Source organism: Oryctolagus cuniculus, chromosome 4 (assembly GCF_051225735.1).
Source record: "Oryctolagus cuniculus isolate XC-2025 breed Fujian yellow rabbit chromosome 4, ASM5122573v1, whole genome shotgun sequence".
Classification (NCBI taxonomy): domain Eukaryota; kingdom Metazoa; phylum Chordata; class Mammalia; order Lagomorpha; family Leporidae; genus Oryctolagus; species Oryctolagus cuniculus.
The window spans coordinates 29,622,264-29,641,537 of record NC_142870.1 but is presented as its reverse complement, the minus strand read 5'-3'; the positions used below and the strand labels follow the sequence as shown (position 1 = coordinate 29,641,537).

Here is a 19,274-nt window from a genome sequence, read left to right as displayed (position 1 = left end):
GAAACCTGGGGAAAGACCCTAACATATCCTGCCGTTCCAGAGCTGTGACTGTTAGTTCTATAATCTTCAGAGTCATCAGAACATAACCTGCAGGACCTAGGAAAGAGTGTTTCGGCAGCTCAGCGATCCAGACCCACACCTGGGGGTGTTCAAACCTAATAACCTGTATTCCCCCTGTGGACTGGGTCAAGGTCCTCTTGATATCTCTCAGTGCTGGGACTTGGATTCTTGGTTCTGTAAGTCGCAGAATTAGTCATGTCTACATAAAAGAGAAACTGAAAGGTCTTAAAAACATCATACAGTCCAAGGGCCATAGCTGTAGGTGCCATGAGACCCATATCAGCCAGGCTTGCCTCGCTGGGCAAGAGGGACATTACCTATTCTGTCCCACAATACCAGAAAAGCAGCTAAAGTCACCAATAACACTAGTGAGATTGACATCCAGCACTCTAAGAACTAACGACTCATACCTTTGGGAGCTCAGATCCACTTCACAGTCATACTACCACCTTCACACACCACTGCAGGAGAGACAAGTGTAGATACTGCTGACACTACCACAGAAGAATTTAAGGAAGTAAGGAAAACAATAAATGACATGAATGAGAAATTCAATAGAAATTTTGGAGCTGAAAACTTTAATTAACAAAATAAAAGATGCAATTGAGCTTCAACAGCTGAAGAGTCCGAGTGGAAGAATTTCCTATCTAGTTTTATTCCTTTGTAGTCTCAGAAGATGCATGGTATGATTTCAATTTTAAAATTACTGAGAATGATTTGTGGCCTAATATATGTTCTATTCTAGAAAATGCTCATGTGTTGGGTGAGATGTTCTGTAAATGTCAGGTACAATTTGCATAATAGTATAATTCAACTCTGGTGTGTCTTTTTTGATTTTCTGTCTTGATGATCTCTCCATGGATGACAGTGAGTTGCTGATTTCACCCACTATTATTGTATTGGAGACTATCTCCCCCTTTACATCTTTTTTTTTTTTTCTGACAGGCAGAGTGGACAGTGAGAGAGAGAGACAGAGAGAAAGGTCTTCCTTTGCCGTTGGTTCACCCTCCAATGGCCGCCGCAGCCGGCGCGCTGCGGCCAGCGCACCGCGCTGATCCGATGGCAGGAGCCAGGAGCCAGGTGCTTTTCCTGGTCTCCCATGGGGTGCAGGGCCCAAGCACCTGGGCCATCCTCCATTGCACTCCCTGGCCACAGCAGAGAGCTGGCCTGGAAGAGGGGCAACCGGGACAGAATCCGGCGCCCCGACCGGGACTAGAACCCGGTGTGCCAGCGCCGCTAGGCGGAGGATTAGCCTAGTGAGCCGCGGCGCCGGCTTCTCCCCCTTTACATCTAACAGTATTTTCTGTATATTTCTGGATGCTCTTGTGTTGGGTGCATATGTATTTATAACTGCTATATCTTTAATCAATATATAATGTACTTTTTGTCTCTTTTTACAGTTTTTTATTCAAAGTCTGTTTTATCTGACAGAAGTATAGCTACTCATTCTCATTTTTCAGTTTCCACATTCCTGATATATCTTTTTCCAACTCCTGACTTTCATTCTATGTGTATTTTTGTTTGTGAAGTGAGTTTTTATAGGCAACATATAGTTGAGTTTTGTTTTTTCCTTCATTCAGCCAACCTAAATGTTTTCACTGGGAAATTTAATCCATTTACATTCAATGTTAGTATTGATAGATAAGGATTAACATATGTCATTTTGTTGATTAGTTACTGATTTTACTTGCTCTGTTAATAGATTTAGTATTGCCATGTGTTTTCATGTTAACTTCTTTTCTTTTTAAAGATTTTTTATTTATTTATTTAAAGTCAGCATTACACACACACACACACACACACAGAAAGAGAAAGAGAGAGAGAGGTCTTCCATCTCCTGGTTCACCAGCAACAGCCAGAGTTGAGCCGATCCGAAGCCGGGAGCCAGAAGCTTTTCTTCCAGGTCTCCCACGTGGGTTCAAGGACCCTAGGACTTAGGCCATTTCTACTGCTTTCCCAGGCCATAGCAGAGAGCTGGATCAGAAGTGGAGCTGTTGGGACTCAAATCGGTGTCTATATGGGATGCCACACTGCAGGCGGTGGCTTTACCTGCTACACCACAGCACCAGCCCCCACATTACTTCTAACGTAAGACTACCTTCAGAATTTCTTCTAAGACTGCTTTGGTGGTGATGAATTATCTCAGTTTTTGCTTATCTGGCAAATATCTTATTTCTCCATCATTCTTAAAGAATAACTTTGTTGGAAATTATTTTTTCTTTTAAGACCTTGAATATATCATCTCACCCTTTTCTAGCCTATAGGGTTTCTGCTGAGAAGTCTGCTGTTAGTCCAACTGGTTTCCCTTTTCATGTAATTTGACACTTTTCTTTTACCATCTTTAGGATTCTTTGTCCTTAACTTCTAGCAATTTGGCTAAAATATACCTTGGAAAAGGTCTTTGTTAGCTATGTCTTCTTAGGGTCCTTTGAGTTTCCTGTGTCTGGATATCCATGTCCCTTTCAAGACTTGGGAAGTTTCCAACCATCCTTTCATTTAGTAGGTTTTCAATATTTTTTCCTCCTCTAGAATCTTTATAATATTAATATTTGGCCACATAATGATATCCCATATTTTATATAGACTTTCTTAATTATTTTTTTAATTTATTTCTCTTTATTTTGTCTGATTGGTTTATTTCAAAATGTGTCTACATCAGAAATTCTTTCCTCCACATGTTCTATTCCACTGTTGAAATTCTGAATCATATATTTTATTTCACTGACTGAAGTTTTCATCTTCAAAATTTCTTTTTGATTCTTTTTAATGATTTCTATCTAACCTAGTGAATATTTCATTCATGTGAACCATTGTTTTTTTTTTCATTTCTTTAAGCTGTTTGTTTTCTCTTGTATTACACTGAGTTTCCTGATGATCATTATTTTGAATTTTATTTCTCACTTTACATAGATTTCCTTAAGATCATCATCTATTTCTGGAGAACTATTGTGCTGTTTTGTAGACGTCATGCTACTTTGCTTCCTCATATTTCCTGTACCCCAACATTGATATTGGCGCATCTAGTGTTAAAACTCCCTTCTTTATGGAATCAAAAGCCCTAGTCCTGGGATTTGGGGATGTGAATTGAGCCCTGCTCCATTCCTTTAGGGTGACTACAAGGTATACAGGAGATTTTCACTGGCAGATTAAGTGTCCAGAGAGGTAGAATGCAAGCAATTTCTTACTAGGTACCACTGGGTAGATTCCAGTGGGTTTGAGGAAATTAGAATTGATTGTTACAATCCTGGTGTTGCATGATATAGTAGGGTCATTACCAGATCTTCCCAGGGTAGAAGCCAGGTTTTGGGTATGGTGGTAACCACCTACCTGAAGCAGAGCAATGCAGATAGAGCACTCCAGATATCACAATTGAATGCAAGTTACTACAGAGGTTGTAAAACCAACATCAACAATCTTTGCTCTGTTAAACACAGATGGAACTTCCTACAGTTCTCACATGGCATGGAAAGGTAATGCTGGGGCTTGTTCCCAGAGCTCCCCACACATGAGTTAGGAGGGCAGAAGTAACTTTCTCAGATCATGTCCAAATATTTTATGGACTGCAACTGGTTCTAGCCCCAAGAAGATGAGGAAAACCCCACCCTTGATTGTGTGGAGTGAGTGACTACATCTCCTAAGCTCGTGCAGAAAACTCCCACGTGTACAAGAAATGGGGAGTCTGCTCTCTGCCCTGCAAACTACCGGCAGTCATCTCTGGCAACAGCATGACCCTTGCTGTCTGCTGAACCAGAAAAAATTTCAGTTGGGACTCTACCACAACTAGTTGATTCTGGTACTTTGAGGGTGAGGGAGGAGACAATGTGTCCTCACCTCCTGGAGTAAAGTAGCCACTTACACTCCAGGCAGCTCTGCAGGCCAGACTCAAAATCATTGAATGACCATGGAATTCTCCCCCAGTCAAAGCCTCTGGTGGTGGTGCTCTACAGCTGGGCTGTTGTGTCAGCTTCTTCCTACATTTTCATGAGTTTAGTGACTCCCATTTGGAAGCCAGCTGCATAGAGAGTGTAGATGGCAGTGTGTCCTCTCTCCTCATTGTCCCATGGAGTCTCTACTCCGTTCTGTCACTTCTATACTGAATATTCTCTCAACCAGTACCCTGGGAACACAATCCTTCCTTTGTTTTCTGGTATCTTTCTGTGGTTGAGGTCAGTTTGACTTTCCAGTATTTGGCCATCTCGGATCTTCCAGTATACTAGGCAATTGGGAACCAAAAACAAGCAGGACTAGCAATACTCACATCAGATAAAACAGACTGTAAATTTTAAAAACTGTAAAAGAAACAAAAAAGAACATAATATATTGATAAGAGGATCAATTCAGCAAAAAGACACAAAAATCTAGTATTAGTGCACCCAACACAAGAACACACAGATATACATAGAAATACTATTAGACCTAAAGGGAAGGAAAGACTCCAGTAGAATCATCGTGGGGGACTTCAACATCAATGGACAAATTATCCAGACAGAAAATTTACAAAGAGACGTCAGAGTTGAACAATACTATTAAGTATATGTAACTAATACACATTTATAAGACATTTCGCCTAACAGCTACACGGTAAATATCCTTCTTATCAGCATATGGGACATTTTCTAGGTTACACCATATATTGGTCCCAAACCCAGTCTTAGTAAATTTAAAAAGACTGAGAATATACCATGATCTTCTCAGACCACAGAGGAATAAGACTAGAAATCAGCAAGGACAATGGAAAATTTATAAATACATAGGAATTAAACATCATGCTACTGAATGACCAATGGGTCACTGAAGAAATTAAGAAGGGAATCATAAACTTTCTTAACACAAATGAATATAAAAGCACAACACATCAAAACCTGTATGATATAGCAAAAAAAGCAGTATTAACAGAGAAGTTTATAGTGATGTTCTTACATTTAAAAAATACAGTAAAAAACAGTATGGGATGACACCCCATTTTGAATTTATTCCTTTACTTATATATGAAAAGTTACTTTTGCCACACAGAGTAACACATTCACATGTTACAGACATTAAGATGTGGGTATATTTAAGGGACTATTATTCTGTATACCACAGCTGTTGTACCATTGCAACTTTCAACCACTGAAACATTTCTAGAAATTTAAATTCCTCTGATTGATTTGCTACATTTGAATAAATAAAAATGATACTTTTTCCATTGCTTTGAATTTTTTAAATTTTTTCAAAGAGAAATTTGCTGTGTCCATAAATTTTGCAAGTGAATATATACAAGAATTTTATTCATGTTGAATTTTCTAACTCGTTTTCATGAACAATACATTTGACAAGCTCTGTTTGTCTTCTTTTCATGCTCTCATACAACCATCTACAGATTTAATTTGATTTCAGAAAGATTTAAAGCTGATTTCTCTCTTCTTGAATGTTGAAATTATGCTTTCACAATAGATAAATTGCCTGATGAATAAAAACCACTAGTGCTTTTTTTCTATGAGAGGAAATGAAAATGCTCAACTATACCGGAGATTATTTGTTCTTTGAATAGTGACTGGTTAGCTTTTAAAAATGAGATCTGACTCCCACTCGACCTAAATCAAACATTTCAAAAATACAACTTAATAAACAATAAAATGATTTTTCCTATGGCCAATTACCCAGTAAATATACTATGCAAATCTCAAGTCCTTCTTTTCTTTGTAAATATAAAGCAACTTAGTTCCTATAATAAAAAAGTCAGAAGAAATAGAAGAGGCACAATTTAAAATCAGTTAGTATTACTGTTATTTTTTTTCATAGCTCTGGTAAATGGTGGATATTAATTTATAATTATATTGGATTAAAAGGGACTTTTTCTTTTCTAGCTACTTCTTCAACTTCATGAAAAGGTCTACTAAGTCTAATTAACTGGGCCTGTTGTGCCCAGATCGTGGGATCCCCAAATGCCGCCAGAAACTCGAACACACCTAAATGCAAAAACAAGGTTTATTTCAGAAGTACAAGCCGCAGCAGGGACCCCATCTACCGAACACTGCAGCGGAGGGCAGAGGAAGGCCCCGAGCCATGCTCTGGAGCCTCTTTTAAAGCAGGGTTACGTCATCGAGGGGTGCGGCGTGACAGTGGATTGGCTGGGGTCACCTCTGGTACTTCCTGATCCACTGCGGTTGTTCCTGATTGGTTTGGACCCAGGTGATTTCCTTACATGGTGAACGCTAGCGAGCTGTTCTGTTGTAAGTTTCGGTTTCCCCTGAGTGACGCTGCTTTTACGGGAAGTCGGGCCTGCCTCCCTAATTGGAGGCACTTTTTCAAAATGTAGTTACTCCAGTCCTTCAGACCTCTTCTTCTATCCTTCATCCTCAAGATCTTCTGAACAACCAGCTTCAAATATCAGGTCTATAGAGATAACTCTCATATTACCAGATTACAGAATGGCTGACTGTCTCACTGCTAACAAGGTTGCATTTAAATACTCCTCATTGACTCAAACCCAAAATATAAAAACTTTAGTCATCACTCCCATTACCATGAAGAGAGGAAAGATTAATGAGGTAGAGAAGGGGGTAGACTTTTGGTCTAGAGTTAACACGCCTATATCCCATATTACAGTGCATGGGTTTGAGTCCTGGCTATGCTCCCAGTGCAGCTTCCTGCTAATGCACACTCTAGGAGGAAGTGGGTGACGGCTCAAGTACTTTGGTCCACAACACAGAGCCCTAGATTTAGTTCCCAGCTCCTAGCTCCTAATTCAATCTGGCCTTACTCTGGCTGTTTTACATGCACTTGTAGAATGAAACAGCGGATATGATCTCTCTCTCTCTCTCTCTCTCTCTCTTTCCCCCTCCTCTGTCTTTCTAGTAAATAATTTTTTTTTTACCTTTCAATCTATTTTTTTTAACTTTTATTTAATGAATATAAATTTCCAAAGTACGGCTTATGGATTACAATGGCTTCCCCCCCATATCGTCTCTCCCACCCGCATCCCTCCCCTTTCCCACTCCCTCTCCCCTTCCATTCACATGAGGATTCATTTTCGATTCTCTTTATATACAGAAGATCAGTTTAGCATACATTAAGTAAAGATTTCAACAGTTTGCTCCCACACAAACATAAAGTGAAAAATAATAGATGATTTTTTTTTAAATGATGATGAAATCAGATCAGACCTATTGTCATGTTTAATCCCAGTGAGAGTCAAGTTGGGAGTTGATAATTTCTTCTTTTTTTTTTTTACAGAAGATCAGTTTAGTATACATTAAGTAAAGATTTCAACAGTTTGCACCCCCATAGAAACACAAAGCGAAATATATTGTTTGAGTACTCATTATAGCATTAAGTCTCAATGTACGGCACATTAAGGACAGAGATCCTACATGAGGAGTAAGTGCACAGTGACTCCTGTTGTTGACTTTACCAATTGACACTCCTGTTTATGGCATCAGTAATCTCCCTATGCACCAGTCATGAGTTTCCAAGGCTATGGAAGCCTTTTGAGTTCACCGATTCTTATCTTGTTTAGACAAGGTCATAGTCAAAGTGGAGGTTCTCTCCTCCCTTCAGAGAAAGGTACCTCCTTCTTTGAAGACCTGTTCTTTCCACTGGGATCTCACTCACAGAGATCTTTCATTTAGGTGGTTTGTTTGTTTGTTTTTTTTTGTTTGTTTGTTTTGTTTTTTTTTTTTTGCCAGAGTGTCTTGGCTTTCCATGCCTGAAATACTCTCATGGGCTTTTCAGCCAGATCGGAATGCCTCTAGGGCTGATTCTGAGGCCAGAGTGCTGTTTAGGACATCCACCATTCTATGAGTCTGCTGAGTATCTCACTTCCCATGTTGGATCACTCTTCCCTTTATTTATTCTATCAGTTAGTATTAGCAGGTACTAGACTTGTTTATGTGCTTCCTTTGACTCTTAGTCCTTTCATTATGATCAATTGTGAACTGAAATTGATCACTTGGAATAGTGAGATGGCATTGGTACATGCCAGCTTGATGGGATTAAATTGGAGTCCCCTGGTATGTTTCTAACTCTACCATTTGGGGCAAATCAGCTTGAGCATGTCCCAAATTGTACATCTCTTCCCTCTCTTATTCCTACTCTTATGTTTAACAGGGATCACATTTCAGTTAAATTTCAACACTTAAGAATAACTGTGTATTAATTACAGAATTATTTTTTTTACAGTAAAACATTTATTATAGAATAAGTAAGGCAAAACCTAAAACATAATTGAAAGTACAATATTTGAAAGAAACAGTGTGCAAATGAACTGTTTTCATTTTATGGGAGCACAAACTATTTATTTTTCAGGTTGTAGGAAGAAGTGATAAATGAGTCTAATAGTTTCAAGGTTTAGGATTTTAACATCCAAAGTAGAAATACTGTTAACAAAAGGTCAGAATTGAAAAAATAAGTCAAAAGCACTCACTATATAGTACATTTTACATTTAAAAAGCATACATTGAGTGTTTTCTTCTAGTGTGAAAAGAAATCCTCGTAATCTAATTCCATTTCCTCATCAAATTTCATTAGAGTGAAAATAAGAAAGCTAGGTATAAATAGAAGTGTACTGACAATAGAGAATGGGAAATCAGAAAACAGAAGCAGCAGATGGAAGAGGGGTTCTCGAGTTAGCCACATGCAGAGATTGTATCTTGGGCCAGGGAAGTGGATTTACCAAGGCATGGAATTCAAATTCACGTGTGCAATCCCTGCTGGGACTAGGACTTGGTTACGGGGACCTCTGCAATCTAGGGTACAGGGTGGGACTGAAAGTAAGATGCTTGTTTTAAAGTCCAGATAAAGAATTCCATACTCTCAGATCCTACAGTCCACGCAGACAGCTAATTGCTCTTCACCCACAAAAGCTCAAGGATGGCAGTTGAGGAAGAAAACGAAATATTGCATTGAAAACAGAGTTAAATATGCTGTCTATATTGAAGGAGGAATGATACTTCTTTTCTAGGGAAACCAAAGAGTTCAAGAAAAAAGTCCTAGAGATTCTGACTGGCCTTTGGATGTTCTCCCCCAAAACAACACACAAAATGTGCAATAACTGGTTCATTTACTCAAAGATGATTCTCTCCTGTCTCTTTCACTCTCTCCCTTTCTCTCAGACACATACACATATTATTTCCCATCAGTCTTTTGTGTACTTCACTTTCAAATATAAATGGACCGTTGAGGATTATATTTTTTTTACTTTTATTTAATGAATATAAATTTCCAAAGTACGATTTATGGATTACAATGGCTTCCCCCCCATACTGTCCCTCCCACCCACAACCCTCCCCTTTCCCACTCTCTCTCCCCTTCCATTCACATCAAGATTCATTTTCGATTATCTTAATATACAGAAGATCAACTTAGTATACATTAAGTAAGGATTTCAACAGTTTGCTCCCACACAGAAACATAAAGTGAAAAATAATAGATGATTTTTTTAAATGATGATGAAATCAGATCAGACCTATTGTCATGTTTAATCCCAGTGAGAGTCAAGTTGGGAGTTGATAATTTCTTTTTTTTTTTTTTTACAGAGGATCAGTTTAGTATGCATTAAGTAAAGATTTCAACAGTTTGCACCTCCATAGAAACACAAAGCGAAATATATTGTTTGAGTACTCGTTATAGCATTAAATCTCAATGCACAGCACATTAAGGACAGAGATCCTACATGAGGAGTAAGTGCACAGTGACTCCTGTTGTTGACTTTACCAATTGACACTCCTGTCTATGGCATCAGTAATCTCCCTATGCTCCAGTCATGAGTTTCCAAGGCTATGGAAGCCCTCTGAGTTCTCCGATTCTTTTCTTGTTTAGACAAGGTCATAGTCAAAGTGGAGGTTCTCTCCTCCCTTCAGAGAAAGGTACCTCCTTCTTTGAAGACCTGTTCTTTCCACTGGGATCTCACTCACAGAGATCTTTTGCCAGAGTGTCTTGGCTTTCCATGCCTGAAATACTCTCATGGGCTTTTCAGCCAGATCCGAATGCCTTTAGGGATGATTCTGAGGCCAGAGTGCTATTTAGGACATCTGCCATTCTATGAGTCTGCTGAGTATCTCACTTCCCATGTTGGATCACTCTCCCCTTTATTTATTCTATCGGTTAGTGTTAGCAGGTACTAGACATGTTTATGTGCTCCCTTTGACTCTTAGTCCTTTCATTATGATCAATTGTGAACTGAAATTGATCACTTGGAATAGTGAGATGGCATTGGTACATGCCACCTTGATGGGATTGAATTGGAATACCCTGGTATGTTTCTAACTCTACCATTTGGGGCAACTCAGCTTGAGCATGTCCCAAATTATACATCTCTTCCCTCTCTTATTCCCACTCTTATGTTTAACAGGGATCACATTTCAGTTAATTTTCAACACTTAAGTATAACTGTGTATTGATTACAGAATTAAACTAGTCCTATTAAGTAGAACAGACAAAAAAACTACTAAGAGGGATAACGTATTAAGTTGTTCATTAACAGTCAGGGCTATGCTGATCAAGTCACCGTTTCCCATAGTGTCCATTTCACTTCAACAGGTTTCCTTTTTGGTGTTCAGTCAGTTGTCACCGATCAGGGAGAACATATGGTATTTGTCCCTTTGGGACTGGCTTATTTCACTCAGCATGATGTGTTCCAGATTCCTCCATTGTGTTGCAAATGACCGGATTTCATTGTTTTTTACTGCGGTATAGTATTCTAAAGAGTACATATCCCATAATTTCTTTATCCAGTCTACCGTTGATGGGCATTTAGGTTGGTTCCAGGTCTTAGCTATTGTGAATTGCGCTGCAATAAACAATAGGGTGCAGACCACTTTTTTGTTTGCCAATTTAAATTCCTTTGGGTAAATTCCAAGGAGTGGGATGGCTGGGTCGAACGGTAGGGTTATCTTCAGGTTTCTGAGGAATCTCCAGACCGACTTCCATAGTGGCTTTGCCAGTTTGCATTCCCACCAACAGTGGGTTAGTGTCCCTTTTTCCCCACATCCTCGCCAGCATCTGTTGTTGGTAGATTTCTGCATGTGAGCCATGCTAACTGGGGTGAGGTGAAACCTCATTGTGGTTTTGATTTGCATTTCCCTGATTGCTAATGACCTTGAACATTTTTTCATGTGCCTGTTGGCCATTTGGATTTCCTCTTTTGAAAAATGTCTACTGAGGTCCATCTCTTAAGTGGGTTGTTGGTTTTGTTTTTGTGGAGTTTCTTGATCTCTTTGTAGATTCTGGTTATTAACCCTTTATCTGTTGCATAGTTTGCAAATATTTTTTCCCATTCTGTCGGTTGTCTCTTCACTCTCCTGACTGTTTCTTTTGCAGTGCAGAAACTTCTCAATTTGATGCAATCCCAATAGTTGATTTTGTCTTTGACTGCCTGTGCCTCCCGGGTCTTTTCCAGAAATTCTTTGCCTGTGCCAATATCTTGCAGGGTTTCTCCAATGTTCTCTAATAATTTGGTGGTGTTGGGTCGTAGATTTAGGTCTTTAATCCTTGCTGAGTGGATGTTTGTGTAAGGCGAAAGGTAGGGGTCTTGCTTCATGATTCTGCATGTGGAAATCCAATTTTCCCAGCACCATTTATTGAATAGACTGTCCTTGCTCCAGGAATTGGTTTTAGATCCTTGATCAAATATAAGTTGGATATAGATGTTTGGATTGATTTCTGGTGTTTCTGTTCTGTTCCATTGATCTATCCATCTGTTTCTGTACCAGTACCATGCTGTTTTGATAACAACTGCCCTGCAGTATGTCCTAAAATCTGGCATTGTGATGCCTCCGGCTTTGTTTTTGTTGTACAAGATTGCTTTAGCTATTTGAGGTCTCCTGTGTCTCCATATGAATTTCAGCATCATTTTTTCCAGATCTGAGAAGAAGGTCTTTGGTATTTTGATCGGTTTCACATTGAATCTATAAATTACCTTTGGGAGAATGAACATGTTGATGCTATTGATTCTTCCAATCCATGAGCATGGAAGATTTTTCCATTTTTTGGTATCCTCTTCTATTTCTTTCTTTAAGGTTTTGTAATTCTCATTGTAGAGATCTTTAACGTCCTTGGTTAAGCTTATTCCAAGGTATTTGATTGTTTTTGTAGCTATTGTGAATGGGATTGATCTTAGCAGTTCTTTCTCAGCCATGGCATTGCCTGTGTATACAAAGGCTGTTGATTTTTGTGCATTGATTTTATACCCTGCTACTTTGCCAAACTCTTCTATGAGTTCCAATAGTCTCTTAGTAGAGTTCTTTGGGTCCCCTAAATAAAGAATCATATCATCTCCAAAGAGGGATAGTTTGAGTTCTTCCTTCCTAATTTGTATCCCTTTAATTTGTTTTTCTTGCCTGATGGCTCTGGCTAAAACTTCCAGGACTATATTGAATAGCAGTGGTGAGAGTGGGCATCCCTGTCTGGTACCAGGTGAACCAATGGAAGGAAGACCTTTCTCTCTCTCTCTCTCCCCCTCCCTCTCTCTCTTACTGTCTAACTTTATCTGTCAAATCAATTAAAAAAAATACTGTTCAATAGACTTCAACATTTACTTTCCCCAAATCAACCAGTTCTTCTTCTATATTTAAACTTGCAAACAACCATAACAAACCTAATTGCTAACACAATGTCACTATCTTCCCTACAATTGAAAATAAATAATTAGGGAAGCATGTAACCAACAATACATAACACAGGTCTGCAAGTGGTCATAGGCTATAGTTGACAAGTTAAGAATTCATTCCTTCTCCACATTTTCCATTTTCCTTTTTTCTAAGCCAGAAGTCCAACTGGTTTCAGTTATTTATCTGATAGGATGAGCTAAATTTTTGTTCTTAATAAAAGTACTTCTAGGCCGGTGCCGCCGCTCACTAGGCTAATCCTCCACCTTGCGGCACCAGCACACGGAGTTCTAGTCCCATTCGGGGCGCCAGATTCTGTCCCGGTTGCCCCTCTTCCAGGCCAGCTCTCTGCTATGGCCAGGGAGTGCAGTGGAGGATGGCCCAAGTCCTTGGGCCCTGCACCCCATGGGAGACCAGGATAAGTACCTGGCTCCTGCCATCGGATCAGCACGGTGCACCGGCCGCAGCGCGCTGGCCGCAGTGGCCATTGGAGGGTGAACCAATGGCAAAAGGAAGACCTCTCTCTCTATCTCTCTCTCTCACTGTCCACTCTGCCTGTCAAAAAAAATAAAAAATAAATAAAAGTACTTCTGTCTTTGTTCTTGATTAGATGGCATTATTCTAAGTCTACCATTAATCTTTGCCATCCTATGTGGTAATACTGATAGGACACCAGCTGATCTCCTGGGATCAAGACATTTTTCCCACCCTTTCCCGCTATAGTGTCAGCCCTTATTCATTTAACAATAGTCTTATTCACTGCTAGCCAACTTCACAACCCCTTATATTTGCTTATTAACCTAGTGGCATGAGAAGTCAAAAATGGGCAGGTTTAACTCTTGACTTTCAATTCAATGGTACTATTGTTGGGTTCTTTGTTGAAATGTCCTATTCAGGTGGGAAAACTTTAATTTCAAATTCCAAAGAAACAAGTGTTATCCAGGTACGAAAGCATTTTTGGATCTCTGGGTGTACTTGGAAATTATTTTTTACTTTATTCTTAAAACTTTGAAACAAATTAGATTTGTGAAAATGGGAGAAGACTATATTTTTTCCCATGGGCTTTTTGAAGTATCCTTGCATTTTGACTACTTACTCACAACTATGGGTGAAAGAAAGCCTTATACTCCAATGTTACAACATTATACCCTAGCTGGTATTTTAATTGAGTTTTCAACAATTCAGTTCCATAAGAATATAGTCTCATCAAATGGTTGATAAAGAATATAATATTAGTGAATCTTAGGAGCGAAAGTCCATTGCCTACTTCACTATAAAATGGGTACTGTATTAGGGTTCTTCGGAGAAGTAGAATAAGGAGAGTAGAGAAAGATAGAGATGACACAGATACAGATGATAGATAAAATATAGATAGATAGATAGATAGATAGATAGATAGATAGATAAGGAATTAATTCACACTATTATGGAGGCTGAGAAGTTCCAAGAGTGCACTCGACAAGATGGAGACCTAGGGGAGTCTAATGTGAAAGCTCCAGCCCAAGTCTGAAGTTCTAAGAACCAAGAGAGCTAATAGTATAGTTTAATTCAAAGTCCAATAGATCAAGTCTCAAAACAAACTGGGCATCAATTTAATCTGAAGGCAGGAAAAAGCCATTGATCTTGCTCAAAAATGGTAAGGCAACAGAAGTTCCCCAAGACTCAAGGAAGAGTCACACATTTTTTTCTGTTAAGACTTTCACATGATTTAGTGAGCCTCACTTACATCAGGGAGAACAATATTTTTATTCAGTACATCTAGTCAAATGTTAATATCATCCAGAAACAACCTTACAGACACACAGAATAAAAATAAAATTTTAGTGTGGGCACAGGGGTTAAAATGATGGATAAGCCACCATGGCCCCACATTGTAGTACTTGAGTCCATGTCCCGGTTCTTGCTGCTGACTCCAGCTTCTGGCTAATGCAGACTCTGGAGGAAACTGTGATGGGTAAAGCAATGTGTTCTTGAGACCCATGTAAGAGATGTGGATTGAGTTCATTCCCTTCACTCAGTTTTTACCCCAGCCAGGGACAATTGAAGCATTTTAGGGGTAAATCAGCAGATAGGAGCTCTCTCAGTATATTTTTCTCTGTCTCTCAAATAAATAAAATAAGTTGCTTGAGGAAGGTTTTTGTGCAGCAGTTGTCACTGGGTTGCCAGTAGTCCATAGCAAAGTGCCTGAGCTGCTGTCCCAGATCTGCTTCCAATTCTAGCTTTCTGCTAATGCACACTCTAGGACATTGCAGGTTGATGGAGCAAAACATGGGTCTCTGTCACCCACATGGGAGACCTGGATAGATTCCTAGTTTCTAACTGTGGTTTGGCTGGGCCCCAACTTTTTCTGGCATTTAGGGAATGAACCAGCAGATGGGAAATATGTACCTCTCTCTCCATCTCTATATATATTTCTCTGTCTTTCAAAATATATAAAGTTTTTTAAGAGTGCTATTTATTTTTTTACCAGAAACCATTCATTTAAGGTATAGAAACTTCATACATTTCATAAACACAACTATATGAACATAGTGATTCTTTCCACCCTACTCACCCTCCCACTTGCACTCCCACCATTCTTCCTCCTCCATCTCCTATTTCCATTCTTATTTTTTACTAAGATCTATTTTCAATTAGCTTTTTACTCATATAATTAGTGCTATGCTAAGCAAGGAGTTCAACCAATAGTATGAAAAAAATAATGTTCCTCAACAATCAAGACAGGGGCTGTTCAAGTCATCGCATCTCAAAGTGTCAATTTCACTTCTATAGATTATCTTTTAGGTGTTCTATTAGTTACCACAGATCAGTGATAACATATGGAATTTGTCCTTTTATGATCAGCATATTTCACTAAGTATGTTTTCCAGTTGCATCCATTTTTTGCAAATGACAGAATTTCATTTTTTTAACCTCTGTGTAGTGTTCCATGCGGTACATATTGTCGCTCCCCCTCTTCGCAGAGGAACGACACAGGACCCTGCGCTGTTCTTTTGTCTGCTCGGCCCTTCCCAGGTTTGCTGCTGGTTCTTCCGGGGTTGGCTACAGACCCGGGTGGTTCCCCCTGCCACTTTCCCCACTTCCGCGGGGGAGCGGCACACTGCTGGCCGGCTCTCTCGGGGGCTGCTCAGATGTTATTCGGATGTTCCCCTTAGATGTTCCTGGTGCATGTTGTCTCTCTCCTCCTTTATAGTCCTCTTCCACCAATCCCAACTCTGCTACCCACACGCCGAGTACGCTGCTCTCCTCCAATCAGGAGCAGGATCAGCTCCTGCAGGTTACTGGTCGAACTGAAGGCAGCTGTGTAAAAGTTGTTTACTCCTCTCCCAGCGCCATATTGTGGGAAAGCAGATGCATAGAATAAGTCTTAATTCCAGTAACTTAGTCTAGTCCGAGTTGCTCCCCACACATATCCCATAGTTTCTTTATCCAATCTTCAGTCAAGGGACATCTTTGTTGATTCCATATCTTAGCTATTGCAAACCATTCTTCAGTAAACATGGGGGTGCAGATAACTCTTTCATATGCTGATTTCATTTCCCATGGGTAAATTCCCAGGAGTGGGCTGGCTGGGTCATATGGTAGGTCTATATTCAGATTTCTGAGATATCCCCATACTGTCTTCTACAGTGGCTATACCAGCTTACATTCCCACCAGCAACAGATTAGGGTACCTTTTTTTCCACATCCTCACCAGCATTTGTTGTTTGTTGATTTTGGTATGAAAGCCATTCTAACTAGCGTGGAGTGAAATGTTATTGTGGCTTTGATTTGCATTTCCCTGATAGTTAGTGATCCTGAGTGTTTTTTTAAATATCTGTTACCATTTGGATATACTGTTTTGAAAAATGCCTGTTTATGGGGCTGAGGCTGTGGCACAGCAGGTTAATGCCTTGGCCTGAAGCACCAGCGGTTCAAGATCTGGCTGCTCCACTTCCAATCCAGCTCTCTGCTATGGCCTGGGAAAGCAGTAGAAGATGGCCCAAATCCTTGGGCCCCTGCACCCACTTCAGAGATCTGGAAGATGCTCCTGGATCCTGGCTTCAGATTGAAGCAGTTCCAACCATTGCAGCCAACTGAGGAGTGAACCATTGGGTGGAAGACCTCTCTCTCTTTCTCTCTCTCTCTCTATCTCTCTTTCTCTCTGCCTCTCCTCTCTCTCTCTGTGTAACTCTGACTTTCAAATAAATAAATAAATCTTAAAAAAAAAAGAAAAATGCCTGTTTATGTCCTTTGCCCATGTTTGTTTGTTGTTATTGAGTTTCTCAATCTCTTTATATATTCTGGTTATTAATCCTTTATCAGTTGCATAGTTTGCAAATAATTTCCCCCATTCTGTCAGTTTCCTTTTAACTTTGCTGAGTGTTTCTTTTGCGGTGCAGAAGCTTCTCAATTTGTTGTAATCCCATTTGTCAATTTTGGCTTTGATCCTGTTTTCCCAGCATCATTTGATGAAGAGACTGTCCTTGCTTCAAGAATTGATTTTAGCTCCTTTGTCAAAGATAAATTGATTGTTGATGAGTGTTTCTGAACATTGTATTAGATGGCAAACCACTTGTCCAGATCTCCTTCAAGCTATTTGCAAACAAAGTTCTAAAGATAGCAGAAAACATTTATGCTCCAAGAACTGGAGACAAAGGATTTGGCTATAAGAGCTCCTACTTTTACAGAATATTCTAGGGTTTGAGGGCAAGGGTGGTGACTTCACAACACCATCATGGCATTGGTGGCAAGTCCATCCATGAAGAGATTTGAGGATGCGAGCTTCCTGAGGCATACTGGTCCCAGCATCTTCTCCATGACAAGCACTGGACCCAACACAAACAGTTCCCAGATTTTTTGGCTGCACTGCCAAGACTGAATGGTTGGGTGGCAAGCATATGATCTTTGACAAGGTGAAAGAAGGCATGAATATCGTAGACGCCATGGAGTGCTTTTAGGTCTAGAAATTACAAGACTAGCAAGAAGATCAGAATTACCAACTGTGGACAACTCAAATCTATTTGACTTGTGTTTTGTCTAAACCACCACACTATTCCTTCCATAGTGAAGGACAGCACCACCTAACCAAATCTACCCTCAATCTCCTCTATTTTTTGTGCTCTTGCAGCAGTTCTTTGTGTTCCAAAGCTTCCTTATACCCTTCCAAGTCTAGCTGGATTGCAGAGTTAAGTTTATGACTATGAAACGCAAACTAAACAACAACAATAAGTAACACGTCTTTTGACATTGAATTGTGAGAGGTCCAATGTATTAGCTAAAGCCTAGGCTCTGGAGTCAGACTCACTGGGTGCTCCTTTCAAGCTCAGCCATTTACTATTTCTGGAGTTAAGACAAGGCTCCTAGTATAAGATTTCTGTGAGAATTAATTGAAACATTTCATATAAAACACTTAGCCCCATGCCTGACACAAGGTCAGCACATAATAAATGTTGGCTATGACTACTTCTGCTATTCCTACTGTTTTTTGTTTTTGCATTGTATCATGAAAGCACTCAAAACCTCTCTCTGTAATTTAAAAAGCTGTCTCTGTAATTTCCTGCCACTAGATGACTATGTCTTGCCTTGGTCACTCATTCTGATCTTCAAAGGCAGAAGTTTGCCTGAGGCTTAAAATGGTAGCTCTTTACTGAGCTCACCCTGATTTCACCTTAACCATTAATTCCCCCATTCCATTCCCAAAAAAGATCTTTATTAAAATATATAAGCTAGGCTTCAGTAAACATTAATAGATACCAAAACCAATAATGTTTTTAGCTTTAATAAACCAAGCCCTTAAGATACAGTTACATTTTTCTTTCTTGTCTGAAGCATTTCTTCACCAGCTTATTCTCAGCTGGCCCTTTGAATAAGGTCAACTACTTCTTACTGACTTTTATATAATTTTAAATATATATATATGTGTGCATGTGTGTGTGTGTATTCTAGAGTTTACATCTTGATGAATCATGAAGAGTGTCTTAAACAGTCCCTGTTTTAGTACCCTTCTTGTAACTTGCAAAGTTTTAATTATAAAAATTAAATATAATGAGAAATATAAATTTTAAAGGCCCAACGTGCACAGACATGACTTACTGCTAACCTAAAGCACTTACAGAAACCAAAAACCAGGAGGAAGTTAAATTCTGATTTGTTTATTGTCTTCCAACATATTCAAGAACATCATAATAACTGTCACTATGAAAACCAAGATCAATGAAAAGAACACATAGTTTCTGACATTCTCTATTTTAAATGGAAGACAAAGTGTGTATCTTCACAATATTTATTTTGTGCTCATTTACATCAAATGAGTCAGCCAACATAAGACTTTACTTTCGTTGAACTAAATTAGAATTAGAGTGCATATATAATTTGTCAATCAAACCAGGACACAGTTCCAAGCACAAGAGGGCATTGTTAATAGCATGTCAGGAAATAGATGTAAACTGGGACCACCCCAGGACAGTCTGGACGTGTGGCCTTCGTGGACATTATAATTGGAACAGACATAGTCATCACACTCTGGGTGGATGGAGCTGGAACCAGAGGGAAGACACGCTGGCCCTGTCCCATGATAAAGAAAGCTTTCAGGGCCAGCTTTGTGGTGCAGTGGGTTAAACTGCAACCTGCAATGCCAGTATCCCA

General features: G+C 39.5%; 1 pseudogene; it reads left to right on the top strand.

The window, feature by feature from the left end:
• The first annotated feature begins 5,987 nt into the window (after window positions 1–5,987).
• On the top strand, window positions 5,988–17,654 carry LOC108177907 (peptidyl-prolyl cis-trans isomerase A pseudogene; annotated as a pseudogene).
• Window positions 17,655–19,274: the final 1,620 nt, after the last annotated feature.